The sequence below is a fragment of the Pezoporus occidentalis genome, unplaced genomic scaffold (genome assembly GCF_034315485.1).
Source record: "Pezoporus occidentalis ecotype Australia unplaced genomic scaffold, CSIRO_AGI_Poc_V1 ctg138, whole genome shotgun sequence".
NCBI lineage: Eukaryota > Metazoa > Chordata > Aves > Psittaciformes > Psittacidae > Pezoporus > Pezoporus occidentalis.
In genome coordinates this window covers 125,588-152,599 of record NW_026913188.1, presented here as the reverse complement: position 1 = coordinate 152,599, position 27,012 = coordinate 125,588, and the positions used below count along the sequence as shown (strand labels likewise).

The following is a 27,012-nucleotide window of genomic DNA, read 5'->3' as shown; positions in this document are numbered from 1 at the left end:
TCACCAAAGAGCCATGAGATGCCATCTATGTGGTTCACCTCATTCTGAACGAAATGGCTACATTTGGTCAGATAAACTGTACCTGTAAATTACCACCAGCTCTCCTTTGGCTGTAGTTAAAATCTGGAGATCTAGCTTAGATGTTGTCAGTGATGCTGTTGCACACAGTCAGAGGTGATGATGAATTTCCACACCCTTAGGGCAATAGGTCTTAGCCCAAAAACGCTGTTTGGAGATCACAAGCTTTGTGTTGCAGTTGGGAATTGTTTCACTCCATTTCCTCCATGTGTGTTTAACATAGCCTTTGGTCTGGAGGAATAGTTGGGAAAAGAGAATCTGCAATAGGCTAGAGCTGCTATAAGGAGAGACGTCCCAGTTCTCTTGGATACCTGAGGGACTGTGAGTATGCAAGACTGCTCTCCACATCAAGCAGCACTTTGATGTGCACAGAAGTATCACATCAAGATTTCAGTTGGTTTCTCAGGGCTGAACATCTGTGGTGGCAACCTGGCAGGGCAGCGAGCTGGCTTTCCAGGCCATTTCTGCTTGACTCCCCTGCAGAAAGAGGTGCAGCACCTTTCCAGCTTCCAGGTAACTGTTATGGATAACGGAAGAGTCAGCTATTCCGTGATTGATCTAAACCGATAAAGGCCTTGTTCTGTATCTCAAGCTTAAAATGTTCCCTCCATCAAGAGGTGTAGACAAGGTAAAATAGTTTTTTGGCACTGCTTGTAGGCCAACCACCATCATTATGTACTGCACTACTCCACTCATTTCATAAAATCCCAGACTTGTTTGGGTTGGGAGGGACCTTAAAGCTCATTGAGTTTCAATCCCAACACCTTCCACTACAGCAGCTTGCTCCAAGCCCTGTCCAGCCTGACCTTGGACACTGCCAGGGATGGGGCAGCCTCAGCTTCTCTGGGCACCCTGTGCCAGCACCTCAGCACCCTCACAGGGAAGAGTTTCTGCCTTATCTCCAACCTGAACTTCCCCTGTTTCAGTTTGAACCCATCACCCCTTGTCCTATCACTCCAGTCCCTGATGAAGAGTCCCTCCCCAGCATCCTTGTAGCCCCCTTCAGACACTGGGAGCTGCTCTGAGGTCTCCATGCAGCTTCTCTTCTCCACGCTGAACAGCCCCAATGTTCTCAGCCTGTCTTCACGAGGGAGGTGCTCCAGCCTCGGTGTGTCTTCATCTACCTGTCAAAGAAGTCATGATGGGTATCCCATTTCCTTCCTAACTAGTCTGCAGTTGACATGTTCTGCTGAACCAGATGTGGTTTGCTGTACCAGTTTGTCAATGTTGTACATCAACGTGTCGTCCTTGGCATTTACTCCTGTTCTTGCTTCCCCATCACCCACCAGGAAGTCTCTGGTCACAGCATACACTTGCAGCTATTTCCTCTATCAGTGTTCTAAAGGAAGAGATCTCTTGCAACCACCTTGAGCTAAATGTTTAAGAGTAAATTTACCAACGAACATTTCATTTTTGTATGATTATTTACCACACAGAGCTTTAAGGGACTGTTTCTGAGCACTGAGGTAGGAACTGCTCAGCATCATGGGGCAGCTCCCACCATCACTGTCAGTGTGGGTCCCAGGGGCAGTTTTGCAGGAGAAGTTGAAAATGAAGAACCCACTTTAACAGCAACTGCAGCAGAGCAAGTGTCTGGGGAAGTAACTTCCTTCTGGGCAACTTATTTCTCTTCGTCAGGGACTGTAGCGATAGGGTGATGGGTTCAAACTGAAACAGGGGAAGTTCAGGTTAGATCTTAGGCAGAAGCTCTTCACTGCGAGGGTGCTGAGGCGCTGGCACAGGGTGCCCAGAGAAGCTGTGGCTGCCCCATCCCTGGCAGTGTTCAAGGCCAGGCTGGACACAGGGGCTTGGAGCAAGCTGCTCTAGTGGAAGGTGTCCCTGCCTGTGGCAGGGGTTGGAGCTGGATGAGCTTTCAGGTCCCTTCCAACCCAAACCAGTCTGGGATTCAATGATTTCTCTAGTATCAGGGCTCCCTTCGTGTTGCTGGTACCAAGCAGTCGTGCACAACCTGTTGCTCTGGGCAGATGAGGTTAACGTTTCCTGTAGGAAGCTGTACACCTAAGCTCTGTGTTAAATATACTCTGGATGTTGATGTGCATGTTTGTGGGTGAGCTGCAGTGATGTGCAAAGTCACAGGACTTTTATGTGAGTGACGCCTATATCCATATAAAGTTTAAAAAGGTATTATTCACCACATTTGGTATTTCAAGCTGTATGTGAGCAGTTTCCCTTCTTTTACTCTTTCATTCAGTCAGCATTTCTGTACTGCCTGGCATCTCCTGTTGTTTATTTTCACATTAACAAACACATTGTGGTTCTTTATGATAAATAAGAGAGGCTTGAGAAGTGACATGGATCCTTTTGTCTCACTTCTCATTTTAAGAAACGCTCTGGCTGTCATTTCCTGACTTCAGAGGGGAATTCTGCTCATAAATGGTATCTCCATAATGAAGAGGAGGTTCCTATGGTGAGTTCCTAAAGAGAAACTTCCATCCAAAAGGCCTTATTAGATGTTGGCACTACACAGTGTCAGAAGAAGTAAATAAAGTTTTCAGTAAGTTAACTCCTGTCTCATCTACTCATGGCTGTGGCTGCCCCATCCCTGGCAGTGTTCAAGGCCAGGTTGGACACAGGGGCTTGGGGCAAGCTGCTCCAGTGGAAAGTGTCCCTGCCCGTGGCAGGGGTTGGAACTGGGTGAGCTTTAAGGTCCCTTCCCACCAAAACAATTCCATGATTCTATCTATGGCTTATTTGATCTTTCTTGGTCTGAAAAAAAGGTCTGCAGAATAGATCTACCCCAAACCCTCATCTGATCGGATGGATGCACAACCACAGTACATATCTGAAGGGGTCCTATAAGGATGATGGGGAGGGACTATAGTGATCGGACAAGGGGTGATGGGTTCAAACTTAAACAGGGAAGTTTAGATTGGATATAAGGAGGAACTTGTTTACTGTAAGGGTGGTGAGGCACTGGAATGGGTTGCCCAGGGAAGTTGTGAATGCTCCATCCCTGGCAGTGTTCAAGGCCAGGTTGGCCACAGCCTTGGGTGACACGGTTTAGTGTGCGGTGTCCCTGCCCATGGCAGGGGGGTTGGAACTTGATGATCTTAAGGTCCTTTCCAACCCTAACTATTCTATGATTCTATGATGCAGCACTTGGCATGTTGGATACACGGTAAGAACTACTTGGATTGCCCATTCCATAGCAGGAATGATCTGGCTCTCTTCTTGTTTACACAAAATGTTACTATCTGTGATAACTTCTGTGGGTTTCTTTTCATGGCAGTTCAAGATAGGCTGACCAACCTTCTTGAAACCATGATGTGCTTATATATGCAGGGAATTTGTGTTCTGTGACATTGGCTTTTGATGATGGTGGGAGTTTCCCATCCTAGATTTAACGCATCCTTCACTAGATATGATTGTGGAAGAACAAGGGGAGATGCTTTGCATGTATAAGATGGATTTTTTTACATCGGAGAACTGTTGGTAATTCCTATTTCATGCCTGCAGGGTTTGATTGGGATGTAAGTAGGTTTTATCAAGCCCCCAAGACAGCAGAAGTGAAGGCTGGATCACAAGGGATGCAGGTGAATGATGTCATGTGCCTAGTTTTCTTAATCTTTCAGGGGAAAGTGAAATCTCTTGCAACATCAGTTGCTCCATAGGAGAGCTTCCTAAGGAGAGTTGTGGTTGGTTTACAGCTTCTGACATGACTTGCAGTCTGCTACTGGCAACAATCCAGTGCTTGAAGAAAATGCCAACCAACCCTTATGAAATCACTGCGTCTTCTATTACTACTGATAGTAGTGTCTCCTCGAGTGATCTGTTTTGTAACCTCACCTTATACTTCAGCTCTTCAAGGTAAGTAATGCTCCACTTATTATTTAAAGCTGAAGCTTCCACTAGTGATATTCCCCCATCTTGTGCTGGGGTATATCAGAGCTTTCTAAGCATGAGGCTCTTTGTCTCACTCCAGTAATAACCACTGAGCTTGCTATGGTGTCCCAACTCCTTTCAAATGGTGTCCTTGAAAGCAGGAGTCCTTCTGTCACCTGTTGTATTGGGTCCTGGGATACTTTATCCAGGAAGCCTGGCACCTGAAAAAATAGATACAATATTCTAGGAGTACCTGATAATTATAGCTCGCCCTTTGGGAACTGTCCAAGGAGTAGGTCTGTGTTCTTAGAAATGCTTCTATCGATGCCTCCTCCTTCCCCATTCTCTTTATGCATGTGGCTTGCATAACTTCTGTTGGCATCACCAGAAAGCAAGATAGCAGAATAGGAAACATTCCAGGCTCTTACACTGCAGCTGGTACTTTGCTTTTCTTGCCTAGAACCACAGTTAGGGTCTGCTGCAATGCTTTGACAGGTCTTAAACCCTTCACAACCTGGCACTGCAGGCTTACCTGGAAGAGATCAAAGGAGCTTTAATAGTTTGTGGGATTTCAGTCCAGGGACTTTTGGGGGTGTCTCTGGTGAGCTTCTCTTGTCATGTCCCAGGGTCATTCAGCTCTCAGGTAGCTCTAGAACTGTTCCAACACCTACAGTGGCAGAGCCTGAGCTCACCAGCAGCCATAACCCACAGTTCATTGCTGTCTTTACAATGACCTTTCATGAAGCGAAAGTTCTGTCTCCTTTCTCCTAAAACTTCTTCCTTTCAGCTCTTTAGGGTAAGAAATGCACTATTCCAGCCTTTCATTCCTATGCTATAGTTTTTAAACCTGTTATTCTTGTTGCTTTCCTCGGTGCTTCACCAATGCTGCTGCCTCATCAGCACAAGGAGACAATTCACACCTCCAATGTGCAGGTTTTCTTCTCACATGTTGCTACATGAGAGTCATAAAACTGAGACTTATGGGATTAAACTCTCCTAAATCTAAAGCCTGCATCAATGCGTGGACTAGTCCTTTAGATTCGCATAGTGAGAGCAGTGCAGGATGCGATCCCTCAGATTAAATGTATGCAGAGGCTTAAAGCACCTCTGGGTGTGTTGGTTTAGGTACAGAAACACTGAGTGAGCTCTATCCCACTCTCTATAGGTTCATACTGAAAAAGAAAATTCAGATTTAGTGTGAGTACAGAAATGTGATTAGTTCAGGGAAACCAGCATGGCCATGGCTTGGGGTCCTAAGGAATTTGGGCTGAAGGCCATAAAAATGGGTATGAGACTTCTGTGACTTCAGTGCCTTGGATGCTGAAGGTAGAATTGTGGGGATATTCTCTCTGTCTGAGCTGTTAAAGGAAACCACCCGGCCTCGGCATCCTTGTAGAGAGAACAAAAATACCTCCTGCCTTGAGCATGGCGGCGGCTCCAGACGCGGAGGAGCAGTTACACAGTTCCTTGGAGAGGAAGCGCCGTCGTCTCGAGCTTATCGCTCCTGCACAGTTGTAAACTCAGCCCTGCTCACTCTTGCTAATAATAGCCAAGTGTAATTGTGTGCAGGCAGCCAGACCAGCCAGGGGAAAACAGCCTCTTTAGCCAAAACTAGTGGAGTAATGAAGAAAAGCAAACATAAATATCCAACTCGGTGTAGTCAGTCTTCAGTGACTGCTTGGGGAGTTTATATCCCTAAGAAAAGCAGATTGGACATGAACAAGGACTTGCAATGGGGGGATTTGCAGCCCTGTGCAGAGGGCATTGCAGCAGCATGTTCTTCCTAATGCACTGCATTAGGAAGACAGGAGCTGATCTGAGGAAGTGGCAACACTGGGGCTGGACACCCAGGCTCACCAGAGCAGTGCTGTCCACAGCCACTCCCTCCAGCTCCATCCCACAAGTGAGGACTCCAGATCATCAGGCTTCAGCAGCAGCACAGTGCTGGTACAGGACAAGCCTAAGCATCAAGGCCAGGTTGGACAGAGCCTTAGGTGACATGGTCTAATGTGCAGTGTCCCTGTCCATGGCAGGGGATTGGAACTAGTTGATCTTAAGGTCCTTTCCAACCCAAATCAGTCTAGGATCCTATGGAAATGAGATACTTGAGTCAGGCTGCCCCTGTCCTAAGAACTCATTAAGTCTTCACCAGTGTGCTTGAAAATAAGCTGCAAACAAAATGTGAGGAGAGAAGAAAGCCTCCCTGCCAACAAGTTCCCAGCTCATTTCTTCATCTTTTACAGTTTCATCTTTCTCTCCCATTATCTATTTTTGCTGTAAAATCTACTGCAGTTTGGTGCTTAGTTGCAGGGAACATTGCAATAGGCACTGAAAAGCTATACATAATAGCTTAAGTGGGCTCTTATGTGCTACTCCCTCTCAGTAGTTGTTACTATTACTGCTTTTACACAGAGATGAGAGAATGGCACTCATCCAGCACTGCTGCCTCTTACTTTTAAATGCTCTGGGTACTGGCAGAATAGAAACAATCACTAGTTGTGAGAAGCAGAGAAGAAGTTGGCTGCCGTGGGGCAAGCCCAAAACCCACACTACTTTGGTTACTGGTTGCTGCAGACAGAAACCACAAGTGAAGCTGCTGTCTCCAAGACACGTCATATGTCACTTCTGTTGCTGCACGTTCAGACCCCATTTTGTTGTATAATCAAATGCCAAAACAAGGGTCTTAGCCCCAGTATTGGGTATCTTCTAGATCTTCACATCATGCAACCCTTCTCTCTGCTGATGAGAGAACTGAGGTCTCCAGAGCCCACGGCATGGATCCCCTTTCTGCTGTAACTCTCCCTGCTCCCAAGGGAGGCTTAAGGCTGTCTCAGAGCCCTGCTGGTCTGGGTGAGTATCCAAAACAGAACTCCAAAAATAGGAAGCAGGGCCCTAAAATTGTTTATTGTTGACCAAGAAAATGAATGTTGACATTAACTATTGAACCGGGGCCTACAAGAGACCTGGAGAGGGCCTTTGCACAAGGGCCAGTAGGGACAGGACAAGGAGAATGACTTTAACCTGCCAGAGGGGAGACTGGGATGAGCTCTTAGGCAGAAGTTCTTCCCTGTGAAAAGTGAATCAGTCACTTTTCTATGGGCTTAAGATGAGAATAAAAACTCTGTATGGAAGAAGACCACTTTTTTTCCTGATGATATAAGATGCCAAGAGCCCGAGACTGCACCTCTTCCAAGCACAGGCAGCCACCAAGTGAAACCAGGCAGCAGAGGTTTTAACTCTGAGTCAGCTAGGCCATTTTGTGGCATGAGAATTGCTGCCAGGAACACATCTGCTGCATGAACACATGCAGCTCCAGCGTGCCAGGGATCAGCCTTCCCATCTAAGCCCAGGAAGGTAACAGACTCTTGTTTGTTGTGATGTTTGTTATAAAATGAGCAGGAGTTGGTCTGTTCAGGAAGTCCTAAAGCTTCCCTGAGAAACTTTTTGGACACTCTCCCTCCTGCCCACATTGGCTGAGGTGGTAGGAGCAATGTGTTGGATTGACTTGCTCCATGAGATGTGCTAAACGCACCATCAAGTGCCACATCAACTTAGGAATACTTAATCTGTTTGTGGTCCCTACAAGTCAATACCAGCTTTTCCCACTTGTAAACTTCATGGTTGTAATGCAGCCAGTCCCACAGGAGAAAAGCCTTCACTGGAGCCAGGGCTCTTCTTTGTGCATGAATCCTACTATGGCATCCAAACCCACACAGAATCTGTTGCCCAAACCTGGTGGCACTTTCAGGCCAGACCTGCCTGAGGCTGTTGGCCAAAGCTCGGAAGCCACTTACACTGCTGGTAATAAGTCCCCCATGTCACCAAGCAGCACCAGCTAATTGACTCAGGCACTCCCCTTTATGCTTTCCTGGGGATCATTTCCTTGGCAATCCTTCCTTGTTACTCATCTGTTTTCTTGTTCTGTCCCAGAAGTCACCAACCAAAGACAAGGTGAGCTGCTAATACACCTGTACCAAGTCTTCTGACCTCTCCCCCATGGCCTCAACAGCCCCTGAGCCAACACATCCAGCAGGTAACTTGACAGCATTGTCCTCACGTTATCCCTTCCACATTTTCTCTTTCCAGCCCCAGAATGTGGACGGGTAAAACTTTCTGTGTCTGCTCCATCATCAGAGCTCCCTTTCCTCACATTCCTACATTGTTCCTCCCCAGTCTTTCCCTGAATGCTGATTATGACATGTGCTAACTAGCCCCTGGCATTCCCATGGGTGTACAAGCCAGGCTCCCTTCCCTTCTCCTGGCCAAAGGTACATTTTTACTTGAAATTAGTCTTTTCCCAAACCTTTTGACATAGGATCATGGGGTACAACAGAGTCTGGATGAACATGAGGACCTGGGAGACAAGTGCTGATGCTGGTTTTTAAAGAGAGAAAGTTACTTTGTTCATACTGAGAAATGCTGCCTCTCAGGACCTTTCTGGTACATCCCAAATGTCCATGCTGTTCCCTAGAGAGAGGCTTTGGTCCCGTGTGTGCTCTTCTCTTCATGTAACTAAGAGCACTTTGAGAGGGGTGGAAAAAGAACATTGTACCAGTCTCAGCCCCCTCAACAGCCACTGACTCATAAATGTGCACTTTGACAAGCCCGTGATTTGATCTGCCCATTCCAAACCCCTTAGCAACATGTGGCCTTGGAAATACCCACCTGGATGGGACCCCGAGACGTCATGTCATACATCCTTCTCCCCGAGGCAGGAGCAACTCTACCTGCAGCATTCCTGAGTGGTATTCTGTCTAACCTGTTCTTAAAACCTCCAACTAAAGAGCTGAGGAGGCTCTGGGGGAGAATCCAGAGTGTTCCAAGGCTCTTCCAGTATTATCATATCCCACCATTATGAAATGATCTTGGTGGCTCTTTTATCTTCCTGTGATGTACCAGGAAGTGACCTTCCGCCTGCATTGATTCTGGGTCACTGTGGGTTGGTTACACCAGGGCTGTTGCGTGGCACAGTCCCAGGTCTCAGTGCTCGTGGCCCTGCTTCAAACCTACTGATTACCACAAGGGAATTCCATTGCTGTTACAGTCCACATCAGCTGCCTCCACATGTCTGCCTGCATTGGCACTCCCTCCCCCATCTTCAAGGAGCACCAGCCCAGCCAAAACACCTTCCTGGCTCTGCAGCAAGAGTTACATTCATCTGGTGTAAGTCATCATCTAGCCTGGATCCACATTTCATACCTACGGGAGGCCAGTGGCAGAAATCCAGAGCACCCAAAACTCAGAGTAATTGAGCCTATGGGCTAAGACACCATTCACACAAGCAGCAGAGGTGTTATTTTATCCGAAACGTGCATGTGGTAGCAAAGATTCCCCCTCCCCAAAATCCAGGGGCACTGCTGAAGCAACAACTGGAGTGTGACTGTAGAGTGGGCAGTCGATCCCGAGCTGAACTGATACACATGCCAAAGCCTCAGATGGCTCTGCAGATGCAGCACACCAGTTAGTGTGTGTGTTCCACACCACGCTTTCCATAGTCTTGCACCTTCACATGGGTATCGTAGGGTCATCACTTCCTGCCCTAAGAATTTATCTACTATTGCTTTATTCTATTTGTAGATGGAAAAAATTGATGGCCATCACATGAAGTTACTTCTACATTCTCTGTATTTGCCTATGAGTAAATCTGTAGAGTGCCCTGAGCTGTCCATGTTGGACACATTCCCTTCTACAGGGCCTGGAACTGCCTGCTTCAAGGGAACTTGTAAAACCCCAGCAGTGGATGTTAGTGCAACGACAACTTAGCATTTTCAGTACACTGACATACTCATGGAAGAGGTTTTTACTAGGCACAGATGGTCCTGAAATGAAACAAATTACATGCATTTTACAGCAACCAAAATAAAACTATGATCAATATGAAAGTGCAGTGAATTTCTGATCCACCAAATCTTTAGCAGAAAATGCATAATAAACATTTAAGATCCTTAATGAAGGAATATTACTGAAAACATTTTGCTTTCCAGGCTGCTCTTAACCAGCTTCAGTTGTCTCTTCTCCTAGTACCTGTCCTCATTCTATTTTCCATGTCATCCATTGGGTGTGGGGAAAACAGCTTCAATTTGACAGCTTCAGCGCATCAGACGTCAAGTCCCATCTTAAGGCTCCCTCCTACAAAACACAGATTTATACCCATTTTTTATCATTTCCCTCTGCATGCAAAATCCTTCTTTACATTTCAGGTTCCTACTGAACCCCCCAGGCTGCCTGGGGACAGCGGCTGCCTTTAAGGGGAGGGACTCTTCATTAGGGACTTTAGTGACGGGACAAGGGGTGATGGGTTCAAACTGAAACAGGGGAAGTTCATGTTAGATCTTAGGCAAAAGTTCTTCCCTGTGAGGGTGCTGAGGCGCTGGCACAGGGTGCCCAGAGAAGCTGTGGCTACCCCATCCCTGGCAGTGTTCAAGGCCAGGCTGGACAAAGGGGCTTGGAGCAAGCTGCTCTAGTGGAAGATGTCCCTGCCCGTGGCAGGGAGTTGGAACTGGATGAGCTTTAAGGACCCTTCCAACCCAAACCACTCTGGGATTCTCTGAACACCTTCTCCCAGTACAAGGCTGTGACCCCAACAGCTGTCTCTAAGCCCTGATGCGATGATACAAGAAACCTTTAGCTTCTATACACCAGGAAGAGTAATTAGTGGGGCTAAAGATGAGTTTGGTTCATTGACACTCAGAGGGCAGCCATGGAAACGACCAGCTCTGTGGAGCCTGCCTGTGGCCAGGGCAGAAAACGGGCCGTCAGTTGCTTGAAGACAGCTTTATCCGTGTTTAGCGAGGAGCCGCAGGGACACCCTTCCCCTTGGCATGAGCCCAAGCTGCGTTTGAGGAGCTCCAGCAGCACAGGAGCCCCAGCTGCTTCCCGCCGGCGGCCCCACTCTTCACAGCTCCAAACAGATGGCCTCTCGCACAGCCGCCACCTCCCGATGTCTTCTTCTTTTAATACCTCTTTAACCCCACATCAGCTCAGCAATACCGTTTCTCCTACCCCAGACCCACCAGGGCGGTGTGCGGGTAGGTAAACCGCAGCCACGCCGCACAGCGGGATGGTTTCAGCGGGTTTTGTTCCACATAAAACCGCGCTTGGGACCACAGCCCACGCCGGGCTCCGCCGCCCCTCAGCGCTCTCCCGCTCGAACCCACTTCGGCGCTGAGGGGGGAGAAAAGGCCGCAACCGCCTCAAGATGGCGCCCGCACGCCCTCACTCCCCCCATAGCCCCCCGGCTGTGAGCATGGAGGCACGGCTCCAGGGCTAGGGTACAAGCTGATCGTTTATTACAAGGATTACACGGTATTTATATGCTTCCAAGCACATCTGCGTCTGCCTTGCGGTTACATTTACGGTATCAGGCAAAAGGTCTATCTGTTCTTATCAACGTCCAACAGTTCCAACATCTTCCAAGCACCAGCCAGGGACGGGTCCCTCCTAACCGCCTGCTGTGGCTCCTCCTTCCTACGGTCTCTGACCGTCCCGATGCCTTCCAACCCTCACACCCAGCTCCGCGGGGCAGAGGCACCGCGACCTCCCCAGCATGGCGCCGGCGGCCGCCCGCTCCCCCTCGCCGCCGCCTTCACCTCCCGGTGCGGCCCTCGCCCTCCTCATGATGGCGGCGGCGCCGGGCTATGACGCCATACGTCGTCGTCGTCGTCCTCCTCCTCCTCCCCTCCCGCTCTCTCCCTCTCCCCCCCGGCCTCCTCCCGCCGCCGCCGCCGCCGCCGCCGGTCTCCGCCTCTCCCGCTCGCCATTGCGGCGGCTCAAGGCGAGCCGCGCCGCGTGCCCGCTCCGCTCCCTCCCCGGCCTCCGCCCGCCACAAGGCTCCACGGCGCAGGCCCGCCGCAGCGCAGCCGCTCTGAGGTGAGTGTCCTACCGCGCAATCTCCCAGCTCCTCCAGCCCGGCGCAGCCGCAGCAACGCGGGGGCCCCCGCCGGCCGCCCAGGCACCCCCGGCTCCGGCGCCCGCGCCTCCCCTCCGCGCCGCCGCGGGGACGCCTAGGCCGCGCTAGGCCCCGCTGTGGGGAGCGGAGCGGAGCGGAGCGCGGGCCGCTCCCGCCCGGCCGCCGAAGGGATGGAAGCGGGGGGGGTTGGCGGCGGGGCGGTGGCCGCGGGGCCTGGCGGGGGCATCACCGGGCCGAGGGCGGTGGAGCCCGGGGGGACCGAGCGGCCTCCCACGGGGGCGGGGGGGGGGGGCAGGCAGCGGGGCGGGAAGCGAAGCGAAGCGAAGGGAAGGGAAGGGCGGGCGCGGGCCTACGCGTCTGGCCGGGCCGGGTGTTGCGGGCTGCGGGAGCAGGTTGCCCCGGCCCCGCTGTGAGCCCGTCCCGCTCCGGGGAGGGGAGTTGGGCCGCGGCTGCGGCCATTTGCGGTACTTTGCTTTTCTTTTCACCCGTTTGTTTTCTTCCTTCCTTTTATCCCTCCCTTTCCCCCCCCCCTCTCTTTTTATTATTTGTTTTTCCTTTCCATTTTTCTGACTGCAAATGGATGCCTTGTGGCAGCGTCCTGGGCCGGCGCTGCCCTTCTGAATATGAGTTGTGGAGCAGGGCAGCGAGTTGAGATGCTGTTATTCGCGCAAGCAGAGTGATCTTTTTCCTCTCTAATATACCCCCAAAAAGGGGTATAAATTGTATCTCTTTGTTCTTGGGTTATACAACATCTGGCTCTGGAGAGAACCTGGTTCACGATTTAGTGTAAATAGTAATTACAGGGCAGAAGTGTTTGGCTCAAAAGCCTTCATAGGTGTGGGGTTACTCAGTCTTGGCTTTCTTGCAGCTACAGATAGTTTCTGTAGTGTGGGGAGATGTTTTCTGTGCACAGCTCCAGGATTTGGATTTCTGTTCTCTTTTTTTTCCTCCTCTGTTGGAATTATCTTCGTTATTTCCAGAATTGAGGATTTTTATCATAGGAAGAGCACTGCTGTTGTGGTCTGTGTGTCTAGTGCGTTAGCCGTGCTGCTGTCCAGGCATGGGTTTAGACCCTCTTCCCGTGTAGTGGGCATGGTGAGAGTGTTTTCAGTGTCGTCGTGGCTGTGTGTAGTCGTTCGTTTTGGGTTTCATTCAAGACATCATGGCGACTTGTGTTCATCCTTACTTTAGCAGTGGCATCACCTCGTCTTCTGGTTCATCTGCATCACGGTTGCTTATCTTTAAAACCTGTTATATTGAACTTTTAATGGCCTAATACTGAGGAAATAGATGAGAAACTGCTTATTTTTCGTGTTGTATTTTCCTTCTCATGATGAAACTGGGGAGCAACCATTTTTATATATTGAAGGTGAAAGAGAAAGTACGAGGGTGGTAACTTTGGAAAGGTCAGGGTTATATTAACTCTTGTTTCAGGGTTTTAATCTTGCCCATCATGGATAAGTGGCATAGTGTAGCCTTTAATTAAATAATCTCATATGTAATGTTCTACATGTGTTTACTCTTTGTAGAGTGCTGCAGTTGGGCTTTACTTTATTTTACTGTATTTCAGTTTTTCAGAAGTCTCGCATCATTAATGTACAGGCTTTACAATGAGGTATGGGCTCCTACACACAGGCCATACATAGAGTGAGATGGGGAACCCTCTGCCTCATCCAGTACGTGTTTTGTGCAGTCCCTACAACTCCGTGTACTGCAGTAGTATCTGTGCCTTGCGAATTGTGTGGCCTGGTGTATGTTCACGTTGTGTAGGTGGAATGGAGCACGGGTCTTGTAAAGTGGTGTTGGTTGTCAGCCTGGATAGAGCCCGTGTTGGAGTGTGTGTGTAGGCACTATGATTTTTGGCATGGAGCCTTTCGGTTCAATCAAAGTTTTTCTGTGGACCCTGTTACCTTGTGGTATTAACATCATCCACGGATGCTTCTTTGGAGGTAACTTGGCTGGGCAGTGCTCTGTGTAAGTGTGTAAGTTACCCTGACACAAGTCTGTGTTGTGGATGTGGACTGTGCCATCCCAGCTGAGCCGCCCAGTGTGCCAGAACAACAAATACCCCTGACCCCAGAAGCAGAAAAGCCTTCATAGCAAAACACCAGCTCTAACAGCAAGAGTCCTGTGTGTTGTGTCAGTTGGTGGTTGCCCTTCTCTATAGCTCTGTTGGGAAAGTGTGTGGCATAAACTTACTCACGGAGGATTAAGCTGCAGTGAGTGAAGGCCGCGTTGATTCTGAGTAAGGTTGGCCATGCAGGGGCTTTACATGCTGTAATATTGCACTTGGATTAATTGTCTCAACTTCCTTGGATAAAAACCCCCACAACTGCTTGGTTGCGGAAATGTCGCCTTTCAGAATCCAGGTGTTTTGGTGTGAGGACTTCTTCAGGTGTTGGAATTCCATAGTTTTCATGTCACTCAGGAGCCTCAATCATCTTAGACTTAAACCAACAAGTTTCACTTCTGGCAAGCTCAAGACTGGAAGATTTCAGCCTCCTAAGTGAAAATGAAGAGCCCCAAATGGCTGCAGGAGCTGGGGTTGGGAGCACTGGGGCTGCCTTTGTTGTAAATCTTGCTTCTAGGCTACATCATGTCAGACTTGCCATTTCCATGCTCTGGGAATGTTTCCATTGCTGCTTGTACCTGCTCTTCATGTGCCAAATGAGGGAGATTTCCATGCAGCCTGTCAGGCTCTTGGAGGCGTTGGGAATTCCTATTCTTTGCCCTTACTCTGATCTGGGAGTGTATCTTCTAGGAAGGCGCAGAATGCAGTGACTCTGCTGTGCCCCTGGATCCCTTTTACCAGGAAAATATAATAGAGACTTTCATATGCTGCTTCTGTTGATGATTTTCAGTACAAGTAGTACTGTATCATTTAGCTTTGGACATTATATTTTTTGTGCTGCTTCTGGTAGATCCATCTTATGCTGCTTGAAGTACATACATAGGAAAAAATACAGTGAAGGTTTCTTGTATTGCTGGTTACCGAGTGCTTGAGTTACTAAATAAAATCATTTTAAAAATACAACCCTTGGTCTTTTTGAATCTTTTAACTTCTGCTGCATGGTGGGGATTTTACTCTTACTATGTAGTAGCTGCTGTAGTAGAAAGATTGAAAATGGTGCACTTGAAAGTGCGCTGAGGTGGCACTTGAAACAGATACTCGTGACTCACACGACTCCTCCAATGAATCATAGAATCAGAGGATGGTTTGTGTTGGAAGGGGCCTTAAAGCTCATCTAGTTCCAACTCCTGCCATTGACAGGGACACCTTCCACTCGAGCAGGTTACTCCAAGCCCTCTGTGGCATGGGGTTGGAACTGAATGAGCCCTAAGGTCCCTTCCAACCCAAACCATTCCATGATTCTACGACTCTATGCACGCAGACACTCACCCCTGCCCCAGTGTGTTTCTCACTTGCTTTAATGAGTGAATTTGTGTGTCAGCTATTGTGAACCTCTTCATCAGTTTGTTTTGCATGTAAATCCAAGCCAGGTAAATAAATCCCAGCAACCCCCTGGTTTTCAGGCATTGCAAACCATAAAATGCTGAACATTATTGGCATGTTCTCTTTTCCACCTGAAACTTAAGTTTCCACCAGGAACTCTCACTGCTTTCCAATGTAAAAGCTGTGCCATTAGCACTGGAGTGTGGAGAAAGGTTTTAAAGTCAAGAGTCATACAGGGCTTTGTACCATGGGTAGCAGGAACCTCTTAACTGTCCAAGCTAAACCTGGCCCATCCTGCTTTGTGGAGAATTCAGGTCTATCTATATTCACTGCAGCAGCTGCAGTGGTTTTCAGTATTCGTGGCATCTTGCTAATTCTGCTCTTGTTGCCTTTGCTTTGTCCCAAAAATTAATGGGGCTGAACCAGTTTCCTGTTGGACAGTTCCATGGGAGGCTCGAATGGAGCCATACATGCTTATGGGATAGCAACACTTGCTGGGAAACCTCAGAGCCCACTATCCTTGTGGGAGTAGTACAGTTTATAACTAGGAGCAGACCTTGTGTTCTCACTAGGAGTGTTACTAAGAGGAGCTGGGAGAGGATGCCCAAGTGATTAATGCTGTGCGCCCACTTGGTTTTGGAGGTCACCTGAGGTGTTCAGCTTCATGGGAAGGACTTTTCTGTCTAACACTGGTTTTGTAGCAGATGAGTTGCCTGCCAGGCTCCAAGGAGGAGTTCCTTCTATTGACAGTAGGAAATGGGGAGGTGGAGGCTATATTTGGTGGAGCACGTAGGAGAGTGATAGGCATCTCCATGCATGTTGACATTTTGATGTCAATGAAATACCGTGGTGGGGTTTTTTCCTCCTGGAAGAAGGATATAGCTGCACAAAGACTCTTAGGATGCTTCTGACAGAAGGTTTATTCCGAGTGTTGACTCTATAGGATGAGAATTCCAGTGTCTCCCCTTCTTGCTGTTCATCATCCTTTCTTAGAGAACGTGCTGCTTTCAGTGGATAAGGGAGCCTATTTTTGTGCTGAGGGATGAAAGCAGGTGCCTCCTCAGTATGGGACGTGGTGCGTTCTGTCCTTGATGCTGAGCTCTGCGCCTCTGCTCCTTTACACACATTATTTTTGTTGGCTGTAGGTTGCTTTCTGCCTCTCTGAGGCTGTGTGTAAGGCAGATGTGTGAATTATTTTAGCTGTTTGCTCTGTGTGCTGGCTCTGTAAATAATAGATGGATTGCTCAGATGCTGCACTCTGAGCACGAGTTGGAGGGTAACTCAACTTTGTCAGACCCATTACAAAATTCATAGAATGAATCATAGAATCCTAGGATGGTTGGGTTGGAAGGGACCTTAAAGCTCCTCCAGTTCCAGCCCTCTGCCACAGGCAGGGACACCTTCCACTAGAGCAGCTTGCTCCAAGCCCCTGTGTCCAACCTGGCCTTGAACGCTGCCAGGGATGGGGCAGCCACAGCTTCTCTGGGCACCCTGTGCCAGCGCCTCAGCACCCTCACAGGGATGAACTTCTTCCTTATCTCCAACCTGAACTTCCCCTGTTTCAGTTTGAACCCATCACCTCTTGTCCTGTCACTCCAGTCCCTGGATGAAGAGTCCCTCCCCAGCATCCTTGTAGCCCCCTTCAGACACGGGAAGCTGCTCTGAGGTCTCCACAGAGCTTCTCTTCTCCACGCTGAACAGCCCCAGTGTTCTCAGCCTGTCTGCATACCAGAGGTGCTCCAGCCCCTGATAATCCTCACGGCCTCCTCTGGACTTGCTCCAACAGCTCCGTGTCCTCCTTATCTTGAGGACACCAGAACTGCACACAGTGCTGCAAGTGGGGTCTCAGAACAGAACAGAGGGGCAGGATCCCCTCCCTGAGCTGCTGCTCACGCTCTGGGGATGTAGCCCAGCTTACCAGCTTCTGGGCTCATGTGCACACTGAAGCCAGGTCATGGAGAGCTTTTTATTGTCCAACACCCTCAAGTCCTTCTCCCCAGGCCGCTCTGAATCTCTTGTCCACCCAACCTGTAGCTGTGCCTGGGATTGCCCCAAGGGCAGGACCTTGCAATTTGCTGTGTTGAGTTCCATGAGGTTGGCATTGGCCACCTCTCCAGTGTGTCCAGGTCCCTCTGGATCCCATCCCTTCCCTCCAGTCTGTCAACCAAATAAATTCATCTGACTTCAAATACATAAGCAGAAATAACACGACAGTCTATTTTCACTTAACAGAACATGCCTCTTGCTTATAACCAGTGTGATCATGACATGCAGTCCTAAAGAAACCAAGCCCCTCTCCCTGTTTATGACATAACCATCTACTTAAAGTAATCAAATGGGAATGGCTTCGAAGCTTGGAAAACTTCCTGGGTCAAAAAATACTTCCAAGACCACACCCCAGAGTCTCTGCTTTATTTATATTGCAGAATCCTTTATAGAGAAATGGTGTGGAAGTTAATTCTGTTCCCCTAAGTTTATTTTTGGTGTCTGCTATTAGAGTCTCCTGCTGCTTCTGCAGCCACTATCTTGGGCGCAAAGAAAATCCTTTTAACTCTGGTTCCCTTTAGGAGAATCATGGAATCAACCAGGCTGGAAAAGCTCTTTAAGCTCATCCAGCCCAACCGTTCCCAGCCCTGCCAAGGCCACCACTAACCCGTGGCACTTGAGGCCTCGTCTCCACAGTGTGTGAACGCTTGCAGGGACGGTGACTGCAGCCCTGCCCTGGGCAGCCTGTTCCAATGCCTGAGCACCCTCTGGGGAAGGAATTGTTCCGCAGCTCCATCTAAACCTGCCCTGGTGCAGCTTGAGGCCGTTTCCTCTTGTCCCATCCCTTGTTCCTTGGAGCAGAGCCCAGCCCCTCCTGGCTCCATCCTCCTCTCAGGCAGTTGTAGGGAGCCATCAGGTCTCCCCTGAGCCTTCTCTTCTCCAGACTGAACCCCCCAGGTCCCTCAGCATTAGAAGGGACTTCAGATAGTGCTGCTCCTTTTCCTCCCTAGAAGCTCTTAGTTGCATTGGGTTGCAAGTTCTATTCTTTTTCAGGCTTTTTTCTCCTGCAGCATGAGTTTTAATGGTGATTTGCAGGTAAATCAGTAAAATTTGGTCTCTTGCTCGAGATGAAATGGTGTGTTTTCCTGTGATAGTTGTAATACCCAAACCCTGATAATGCAAAGCATATGTAGATGGAGGAGGTGGTGAAGAAATGTGAAAGACATCTGAAGTACAAAATGCAGCAGCAAATAAAAATTCATGTCCCAGTTTCAGTGTATCAGATGCATGGTTGTGAGCTACAGGAAAAGCTTTGAATTCCCACAGGATTTGCATAGTGTACTGTGTATTCAAAGCAGGAAAACCCCACGAGTGCTAACTTAAGGTGGGTCAGGATGAGAAAATCATGATGGCTCTATCTTGGATGTTCTCCGCGTGCACGGGATTTTGGTGGAGTAGTGATCTTGGAAGCTAAACTGACCTGTGCCCCTTCTCAAACCCTGATCTTCATCAGGGCCTGTAGTGACAGGACAAGGGGGAATGGCTACTTCCAGGGGAGATTCAGGTTGGATATGAGGAAGTTCTTCCCTGTGAGGGTGCTGAGGCGCTGGCACAGGGTGCCCAGAGAAGCTGTGGCTGCCCCATCCCTGGCAGTGTTCAAGGCCAGGTTGGACACAGGGGCTTGGAGCAAGCTGCTCTAGTGGAAGGTGTCCCTGCCCGTGGCAGGGGGTTGGAAGTAGAGGAGCTTTAAGATCCCTTCCAACCCAACCAGTCTGGGATTCTATGAAATAACTGTGCTTACGAAGGAGAGTATAAGCAGGTGTTCTCATCTGTGTGTGATTGTTATAATCCTGCTTCATCTTGTAACAAATTCCTTGGGTCTTGAGTGTTCAGTTCTGCCTTTGGAAGACAGCTCAGGAGTTAGCCGGATGCTTGGAGAGCACAGTGATGTCTTTAACAGGCACTTTGTCAATACTACAGGGAAGAAATGCTTGAACCAGTGTTTAAATCCAGCATTCAGTCTTCAATAACTCACAGACAAATCTCTTTGATCGAGTTGGGCTCTAGAAGCACATTTTATTCCTCCCAGAAAACACAAATCTCAATCCTGCTCAATATGCAGCAGCAGCAGCAACCATGACACGTCCTAGATCTTCTCTCATATGTGATGCTTCTTTAGAGGTGACCCTTCCCCTTCTCATCTGCTGCTCCTTGTTTCCAGTTTGGAAACTCCATGCCCATTAGTTTCCAGTTTTGCTGGGGAGTTTTGGCTCCTCACTGCAGTCTTTTGCAGGGCAAGGAGCAGATGTGTTCTTCAGCCACAGAAAACCTTTGGGAGGGAGCCTGGCCTTTCCTTTTTCCCAGTTGCGGGTGCTAAGGGGAGGAGGTATCCCACTTTTACTGAACCTAGGCTCTCTGTCACCCCAAGTGCCTTGCAGGGGCACCACAGGGTAACCCCAGATGCTCATACTTCATGTGGCTGGAGGAGAATCCCCACATTCTGCCCCATGTGAATGCAGATCTGGTGGCTGATGTCAGGAGCTGTCTGCAGGCTGTGAATGCACATCCCCTCCTCCTAAAATGCTGGAGGAAAAACCCAAACAAATCCAAACTTACATAGAATAAGACCTTGAAAATAAATGCTGTCGTAGGGTGTTTTCCTTACAGGCTGAGAGAGCTGGGCTGGGTCAGCCTGGAGAAGAGAAGCCTCCTGAAGGGGAGACCTTAGAGCAGCTCCAGTGCCTAAAGGGGCTGCAGGAAACCCAGAGAGGGGCTTTGGACAAAGGCCTGTAGGGACAGGCCAAGGGGAATGGCTTTAACCTGCCAGAGGGGAGACTGAGATGAACTCTTAGGCAGAAGCTCTTCCCTGTGAGGGTGCTGAGGCGCTGGCACAGGGTGCCCAGAGAAGCTGTGGCTGCCCCATCCCTGGCAGTGTTCAAGGCCAGGTTGGACACAGGGGCTTGGAGCAAGTTGCTCCAGAGGAAGGTGTCCCTGCCTGTGGCAAGGGTTGGACCTGGATGGGCTTTGAGGTCCCTTTCAACCCAACCTGTGATTCTAAGATTATGTCATCTTGAAGGCTGCATCATTAACAGAACTGTCGTCTAGAGGTGGGCCACAATTGCCATTTTGGGGTGCAAGTTAGAGAATTAAATGTGGTCAGGGCTGAATCATCTGTCTTTACCATATGCTGATCCTATTGAATTAGTATATGAGGACCAAGTCCACCTAGCCAGAGTTGAAGACAACATCCAGGAGGGACAAGGGCTGCTATGGTTAATGTGATACTTCACACCTCTAAGTCTTGGTCTAGCCGTCACCACGCTCTTGCTCGAATCCTTTGCTAAAACACACTTCCTTTATGTTTTTATGGTAGTCCAGCAGAACCACTAATCCTCCCCCTCGATAAAAGAGGATTAAAACTGGGAACATTTGCACCTTCATGCAGCCAGCCAGGGCCGCACTCTGTCTTTTAGGCAGTAATCCTGTTGGAGCGAGGGCTGTGCCTTTGTGCAGTACCAGGAATGCTGTCAGCGATGGCAAATAGCAGCTCCCTGGGCATTTGTGCTTATTGGGTTTGTACTTCTTAAAAGACCATTTTGGTTGGTAATTTAAAAAGCTGAATCAGCTGGAGGTGACCAGCTCGCTTCACGCTGTTAAAATGACTCTGGGCTCTGCAGGTCACAGTAACATAATTCAAAACTGGGATTTGTGTGTGGTTCTCTAAGTAAAAATGAAAGAATGTAAGTTGACAAAGTATTACCTTGGAGAATGCCATTTATAGAATCATATCTCAGAAGCTGACATATGAATGCATGGAATGGTTTGTATTGGAAGGGACCTTAAAGCTCCTCCAGTTCCAACCCCCTGCCACGGGCAGGGACACCTTCCACTAGAGCAGCTTGCTCCAAGCCCCTGTGTCCAACCTGGCCTTGAACATTGCCAGGGATGGAGCAGCCACAGCTTCTCTGGGCACCCTGTATCAGCGCCTCAGCACCCTCACAGGGAAGAGCTTCTGCCTGTCTCCTCTCTGGAAGCTCATATTTATCACATGTTATCTCTCCTAGACTCGTTTCACACTACACATCCTCCAAAAGATTTAGGGAAGAAGGTTCTGCCCCAGATGTGGATACTGGTGAGGGAGCATCCCCTCTGGATATCACACCCCAAGTGCTTAACATGAAACCAGCAGGGCCTGAGGGGAAGCACGGGAATGCTAAATGAGAATTCCACTCCTGCTTTACAACTTTATGGTGTAGTTTGACTTAGTTTTGGATTACACTCACTTGCAGGCTGACGTGGATCGAGATGTGGTGCTGTGCTCCTGTTCTGGATGCTAAATGTGTGCTAACCTTTTGCTTGGTGTCTTCATGGGGGGGATTGATTCCACTGTAGAACTTTATCTTTTTAACTTACATAAACTGTTTAAAACTTGAAAATATGGAGTCTAAACCATGGGGTGCTCCTGCTTGTCTGTGCTGTACTTTCCCTGTCGTCTACCACTGCTCTGCTTGAGTACTGCAGAGGAGCAGGGTAGAGCGCTGTGGTGAAGCCCTCCCCACGCTCCCCATCGTGCCAAAGCCTGAGAAGAGGCTTCAAGTAGAAACCACCTCATCCTCACGTTGAGCCCAGAGCTTCCTGCCAGCCTCTGCTGCTAAGTAAGTCAAGTGCAAAAAGGACCCGTTGTAAATTGCATCATAGGTGGTGAAATGAATGTCCCGTCCCATTGCCAAACAGTGGCTTTCAGCAGCAAACAGGAGGGTTTGTGCCTAATAAATATGTGTAAAATCCCATTTTTTTTCCAGCCTTTCTGTGCATGGAGTTTTTCCTGCAGTGTGACGTGGTTGCTCTTTTGTGTGAGATGCTGATAAAAGAGCACATTAACAGAAGGAGTTTTGTGTTTGCTTTCTAGAATCAGCTGTATTTTAGGTCTTTTCATGCTGACACTGGGTAGCATAGGGAATTCTTACCCCATCCTAATTAAAAGGAGCCTTATATTATGCCACAGGAGGACGCTGTGGAACCAGAGCTACTTTGTGTAGTTCCTCTTCGTGCTTGAGTTACTGCATCCCTGCTGACAAGCAGCAATGTCCCCGTGCTGCTGTGCACCAGCGTGAAATAAGATGTTGGCTTCAATCTTGATAGGAGAGGTGTAAACTGACGTGTCTTATCTTGCCTTTGTGCAGGGTAGCAGTTGCTGCTGCTGACAGGAGGCAATGTCTCAAGTCCTGGGAAGTCAGTCCCATCTAAAGCCCTGCAGAGTTTCCAGAGTGACGGATGCTTCACCACAAAAAAGCTGGGGTTTATTGCACTGAGGTGTAGGCCAGCAAATTCTCCCCATGAGCAAGGGAAGACTTCTTCTGCACTCATGGGAAAATAGGATTTGGGGGTTAAATGTGCATTTTAAATGAGTTGTGGTCATAATTAAGATATTAATCAAGCCTGTCCCTGGTGAATAGCATTGTTTCCTTATCAGACCTGCAGCGGTAATTCCCTCTGGGCACAATTTTATACAACAACAGCATCAAATTTATCCTGAAGGTGAATTAACAGATAATATTTAATCAGTGAGAGATGCCAGTTTGTGGAAAGAGCTAAATCTCTGCTCTCAGGAGTCTGAAACAATCTGCTAGGGAGGACCTGAACATCCTCACCAGGAGAAGGTCTGGATCTTGGTTGTTGGTATGTAGTGCAAGTGAGTGATGGGAGATGGGGGCTTTCTATGTGCTGTTGGTTGTAAGCTGCTCTGAGAGAAGCCAGTGCAGTTGTAATTGGCTGGTGTAGTCCTCTTCCATCTCCCACTTCACCTGAAAGTGGTTTCTTAACCAGCATCATCAGGAAATGCTGTGAGTGAGCTTGGTGCTGTGCGAGTAAGGACTGGCTGGGAGATGAATGTCTTTGCACGAGTTGTTGCTTCCAGGTATCAGCCAACATTGGCCCACATGGAGCTGAAACACAGCCAGGACAGCACCAGGCCAAGACTCATGTGTCTCCTCTGTTAGAGGTTGTCTTCTAATCTTTCCTTCAGCTGCAGGTTTGCAGCTCCTGTAATTCAGACCATGGCAGGAGCTTGCCCCAGAAGCTGTGGCTGCCCCATCCCTGGCAGTGTTCAAGGCCAGGTTGGACACGGGCTTGGAGCAAGCTGCTCTAGTGGAAGGTGTCCCTGCCCATGGCAGGGGGTTGGAACTGGGTGGGCTTTAAGGTCCCTTCCAACCCAAACCAGTCTGGGATTCAGTGTAAACTGGACCGTTTCTGGCTGTTGTAACCAGAGAGTAGACACAACTCTCTCCAGTCTGATGATGTCTGATGAACACCAGTGATTTTAGCTATGGCTCCATGTGAAAATCATGGTGTATGATCTCTGTTTGTGTTGCTGGTGTTTCTGAGTGAGGTTTTGCCATAAGTGTAACCATTGAAATCTGCTGATCAGAAACCAGCTGTATCAGGATGTGTGTACTTGCTTTAGGGGGCTTGGTGCCAGAATAGCACAAAGCAGTTCCAGACAATTTCAAAGGTGTAATTACAGTCAAACAGGGTTTGATTTTATTAGTAAATGGCAAATGATTTCTTCCTTGCTGGATCAGTTTTCACTTATGAATTATTCCAGGCTGTCTTTGTAGGGAATTTGGAGTTTAGCTAGAGCCAGAAGTTTGAAACAGCTTTTAAAATAACCCATTCCAACCCTAACTATTCTATGATTCTATGATTCTTATGTCCTAAGAGCATAGGAAGTGCTGTTTAATCTGATTGAATACATGAAATATGAAACCTGGTTAACTGAAAAGCCTCCTTCACATCTTGTTGGCTCAGACCATCAAAGGTATTTCAGGTCCCTTCTTCTCAGGAGATGACACCAGCGCCTATGGTTGTTGTGGCAGCAGATGAGCTGCTGCAGCTGCAAACAGTTGGTCGTTCCTAAAATAACCCGGGGTGGTGTGGTCTCCCCTACCCACCACAGCAGGCTCTTGGGAGTGAGAAGGGACATGTTTTGCATGTGGGAAGCCCTGTGTGCCACCACCATCATCTTTGTGACCTGTGCTTGAAGCTCTGCTCTGATGGCTGAAGGATGGAGACGACACAAAGCAGTGCTGAGCATCACCCCTCCCTCCTCGCAGCATCACTAGAGAAGCAGTTTAGAGAGTAATCTCCAAGCTAGGGAAGGGGATAAAGCAAACTGAGCAGCTCAAAACTGACTTAGAGACTCATTTCCCAGCAGAGGTGCTGGTCTGCGCAGCTGAACACCACTGGAGAGCTGCAAGAAAGGGCTTAGGAAGTGGTGACTGATGGCAGCAGCCACCCTGCAGCCCACGGAACTGCTGCCTGAGGATTAACACACCCGGATCACAGGAGCCCCGTTGATTAACTCACCACAAGAACAAAAGTGCCAGTGTGATGCCGGTGGTTTAATGCAAAGCAAAGGACTTATTTACAGCAGAGGCTTGAATCCATTAAGGGCACATTAAATTCCAGATGCTTGCCAGCTTCACAAGAAGAGGGGAGGGAAGGGAGGAGGTGTTGCTTGTTTTCTGGAGAACACTCAGCTCACTGAACATGGAGCAGTATTTCATTGACGTTAAAACCATGAGGAAGGTGACCAGCTTGAGTGATGAACAGGTTATTTCTGGTTCCCTTTTATTTTCTTTTTTAAACTCCATTCAAACTGAAACAGGGGAGATTCAGGTTGGATATAAGGAAGGAATTCCTTACTGTGAGGGTGCTGAGGTGCTGGCACAGGGTGCCCAGAGAAGCTGTGGCTGCCCCATCCCTGGCAGTGTTCAAGGCCAGGTTGGACACAGGGGCTTGGAGCAAGCTGCTCTAGCGTGAGGTGTCCCTGCCCGTGGCAGGGGTTGGAGGTGGAGGAGCTTTAAGGTCCCTTCCAACCCAAACCAGTCTGGGATTCTATTTTACACAGATCACAAGACTGCTGTCTAGTGCCAGGCAAAGTGCTACGTGCTGAGTTCCTGTGTGGAGCAGGGTTGTCAATAAGGAATTGGTGCTGTCTACAGTGGAAGGATCAAACAGAAAATGGGCTGGAAAAGGAAAAACTGGGAGTGTTTCCATTCCTTTGAAGCAAATTAGGAAATGAGCCAGAGGGATTATTCTGGAGAGTGGATATTGAGAATTGGCCTTCTCAAATACGTCCTCTAACTCATTTAATTTAAAAAGCAAGGCAAATTAGAAAGAAACAGGAAAAATAAAGAAACCCCAGGAACAGCTGATATTCCCTGGGCCAACTGAGCAACCACACACTGGTTTGTCTCTTCCTTTCTTCTTACTTTACAGTATGCTGAATACATACTGTGTTGGAGAAAACACCATTATAAAGTCACCTCTACAAGGGAGTGTTTGAAGGCCATGAGGCTTCATCAGTGCCCTGCTCTTTGTGTTTTGGTGGGTCCATCACTAGCTAACAGGCTGGTTTGTTCCTTCTTAACCCGTCCATGCTGCGGAGAGCTGGGTCTCTGTGGATACCAGCCTAGACCTCTGCATGTGCCTTTGTATGTTTAGGTACCGACCCCAGTGATGTTTAGGTGGAAGGAGGAGCTTGAGGAAGGCTGGCTGGCCTTTCTCAGAGACATGAGCTGATGGAAGCTTATCACCTCTCTCTCAGTAGTTACTGTGGCTTCCCATAGCCTCTGGTTTGCTTCTGTACCATCTAAATTCAACATCCTTTCATCAGTTCAAAGGCAATTCTCCAGAGGATGATAGGTGGGTCACGTCATGCAGCCTTTCTCCTGAGCCTCATCACTGGGAAGAGAAGGTTGGTGACCTGACCAGCCTGAAACAAGGCTGGGGACAGTACCCTCGGCTGGAAAGGTTAACGTGTCTGTTAACCTAACTGCTGGCACTGACCACTTATAAGGTGGATTCTGAGGAACTGTGTGTATCTGTTAGTCCCCTGTCCTTCCTCTTTTGTCATTTATAATCCACTCTAGAAGGCAGAGCTGCTGCATTAGCTCAGCATGTTCATCACACATTGGGTAGTTCCCCAATGGAGCAGTGCCCTGCAGCTGCCTGGGATGGGATTTCATTCTTCCCCAAACCTTTGATTAGGAGAAGTTGTGCCACAGCACACTGAACAGGCTGTGTGAGTTGGCCTCTATCTGCTATTGGTGCTTAGCTAATTCTTGTATGTTATACAATGTCATCCTCATCTTTATGTGGATGCTGTTACAGGATACAGGTGAGCTCTTCCCTTGTGTTCTGCTTATAGTGGTTACTCCTGGTATCAAAATATGAAGCCTGAATTTGGACAACCAGGGTTATTTACAAAGAAAATGCAAAGCTTTTTATTTACAAGGACAGCTCACCTTTCTTCACTGTGACTTCTTGGGCTGTGTGGTGTTGGCTTATGTAGGAGGGCTTTGCTCCTCATGTGAGGTCTGTAAGGCACAAGAAGAAGGAAGGTTTGGTTGCAAAACTTGGCCAGGAGAACTTTATATTTGGTGTTTTGGATTCTGACGAGGCTGTTACCTGTTAGCACCCCCTTTCAGAATGGTAGAATCATAGAATCCCAGACTGGTTTGGGTTGAAGGGACCTTAAAGCTTAGCCAGTTCCAACCCTTGCCACGGGCAGGGACACCTTCCACTAGAGCAGGTTGCTCCAAGACCCTGTGTCCAGCCTGGCCTTGAATACTACCAGGGATGGGGCAGCCACAGCTTCTGGGGCACCATCCCAACCATAAAGCCTTTCTTCCTTATGTCTGATCTAAATCTCCCCTCTTTTCATTTAAAACCTGTGCCC

The 27,012-nt window shown here is 48.6% G+C and overlaps 1 protein-coding gene and 2 long non-coding RNA genes across 8 annotated transcripts in view; 2 read left to right on the top strand and 1 right to left on the bottom strand.

Annotated features, from left to right (window-relative positions):
* The first annotated feature begins 316 nt into the window (after nt 1–316).
* On the top strand, nt 317–9,048 carry LOC134159002 (uncharacterized). The gene is made up of 4 exons (XR_009962985.1): nt 317–591; nt 3,747–3,906; nt 6,632–6,771; nt 7,852–9,048. It is a non-coding gene; the product is annotated as an uncharacterized LOC134159002 (long non-coding RNA).
* A 655-nt stretch (nt 9,049–9,703) lies between these two features.
* On the bottom strand, nt 9,704–25,186 carry LOC134158999 (uncharacterized). The gene is made up of 2 exons (XR_009962981.1): nt 24,975–25,186; nt 9,704–10,272 (listed from the first exon to the last, which is right to left on the bottom strand). It is a non-coding gene; the product is annotated as an uncharacterized LOC134158999 (long non-coding RNA).
* Nucleotides 11,560–27,012, top strand: part of NRF1 (nuclear respiratory factor 1) — a 74,507-nt gene continuing 59,054 nt past the window's right edge. For 2 of the 6 annotated variants that reach the window (XM_062609469.1, XM_062609471.1), the window contains exon 1: nt 11,569–11,790. The gene's annotated coding sequence lies outside the window, so the exon portion shown is untranslated. Of the gene's footprint in view, nt 11,791–27,012 lie in introns of all 6 variants that reach the window. The other 4 variants (XM_062609467.1, XM_062609465.1, XM_062609468.1 and 1 more) reach the window with 4 other exon arrangements.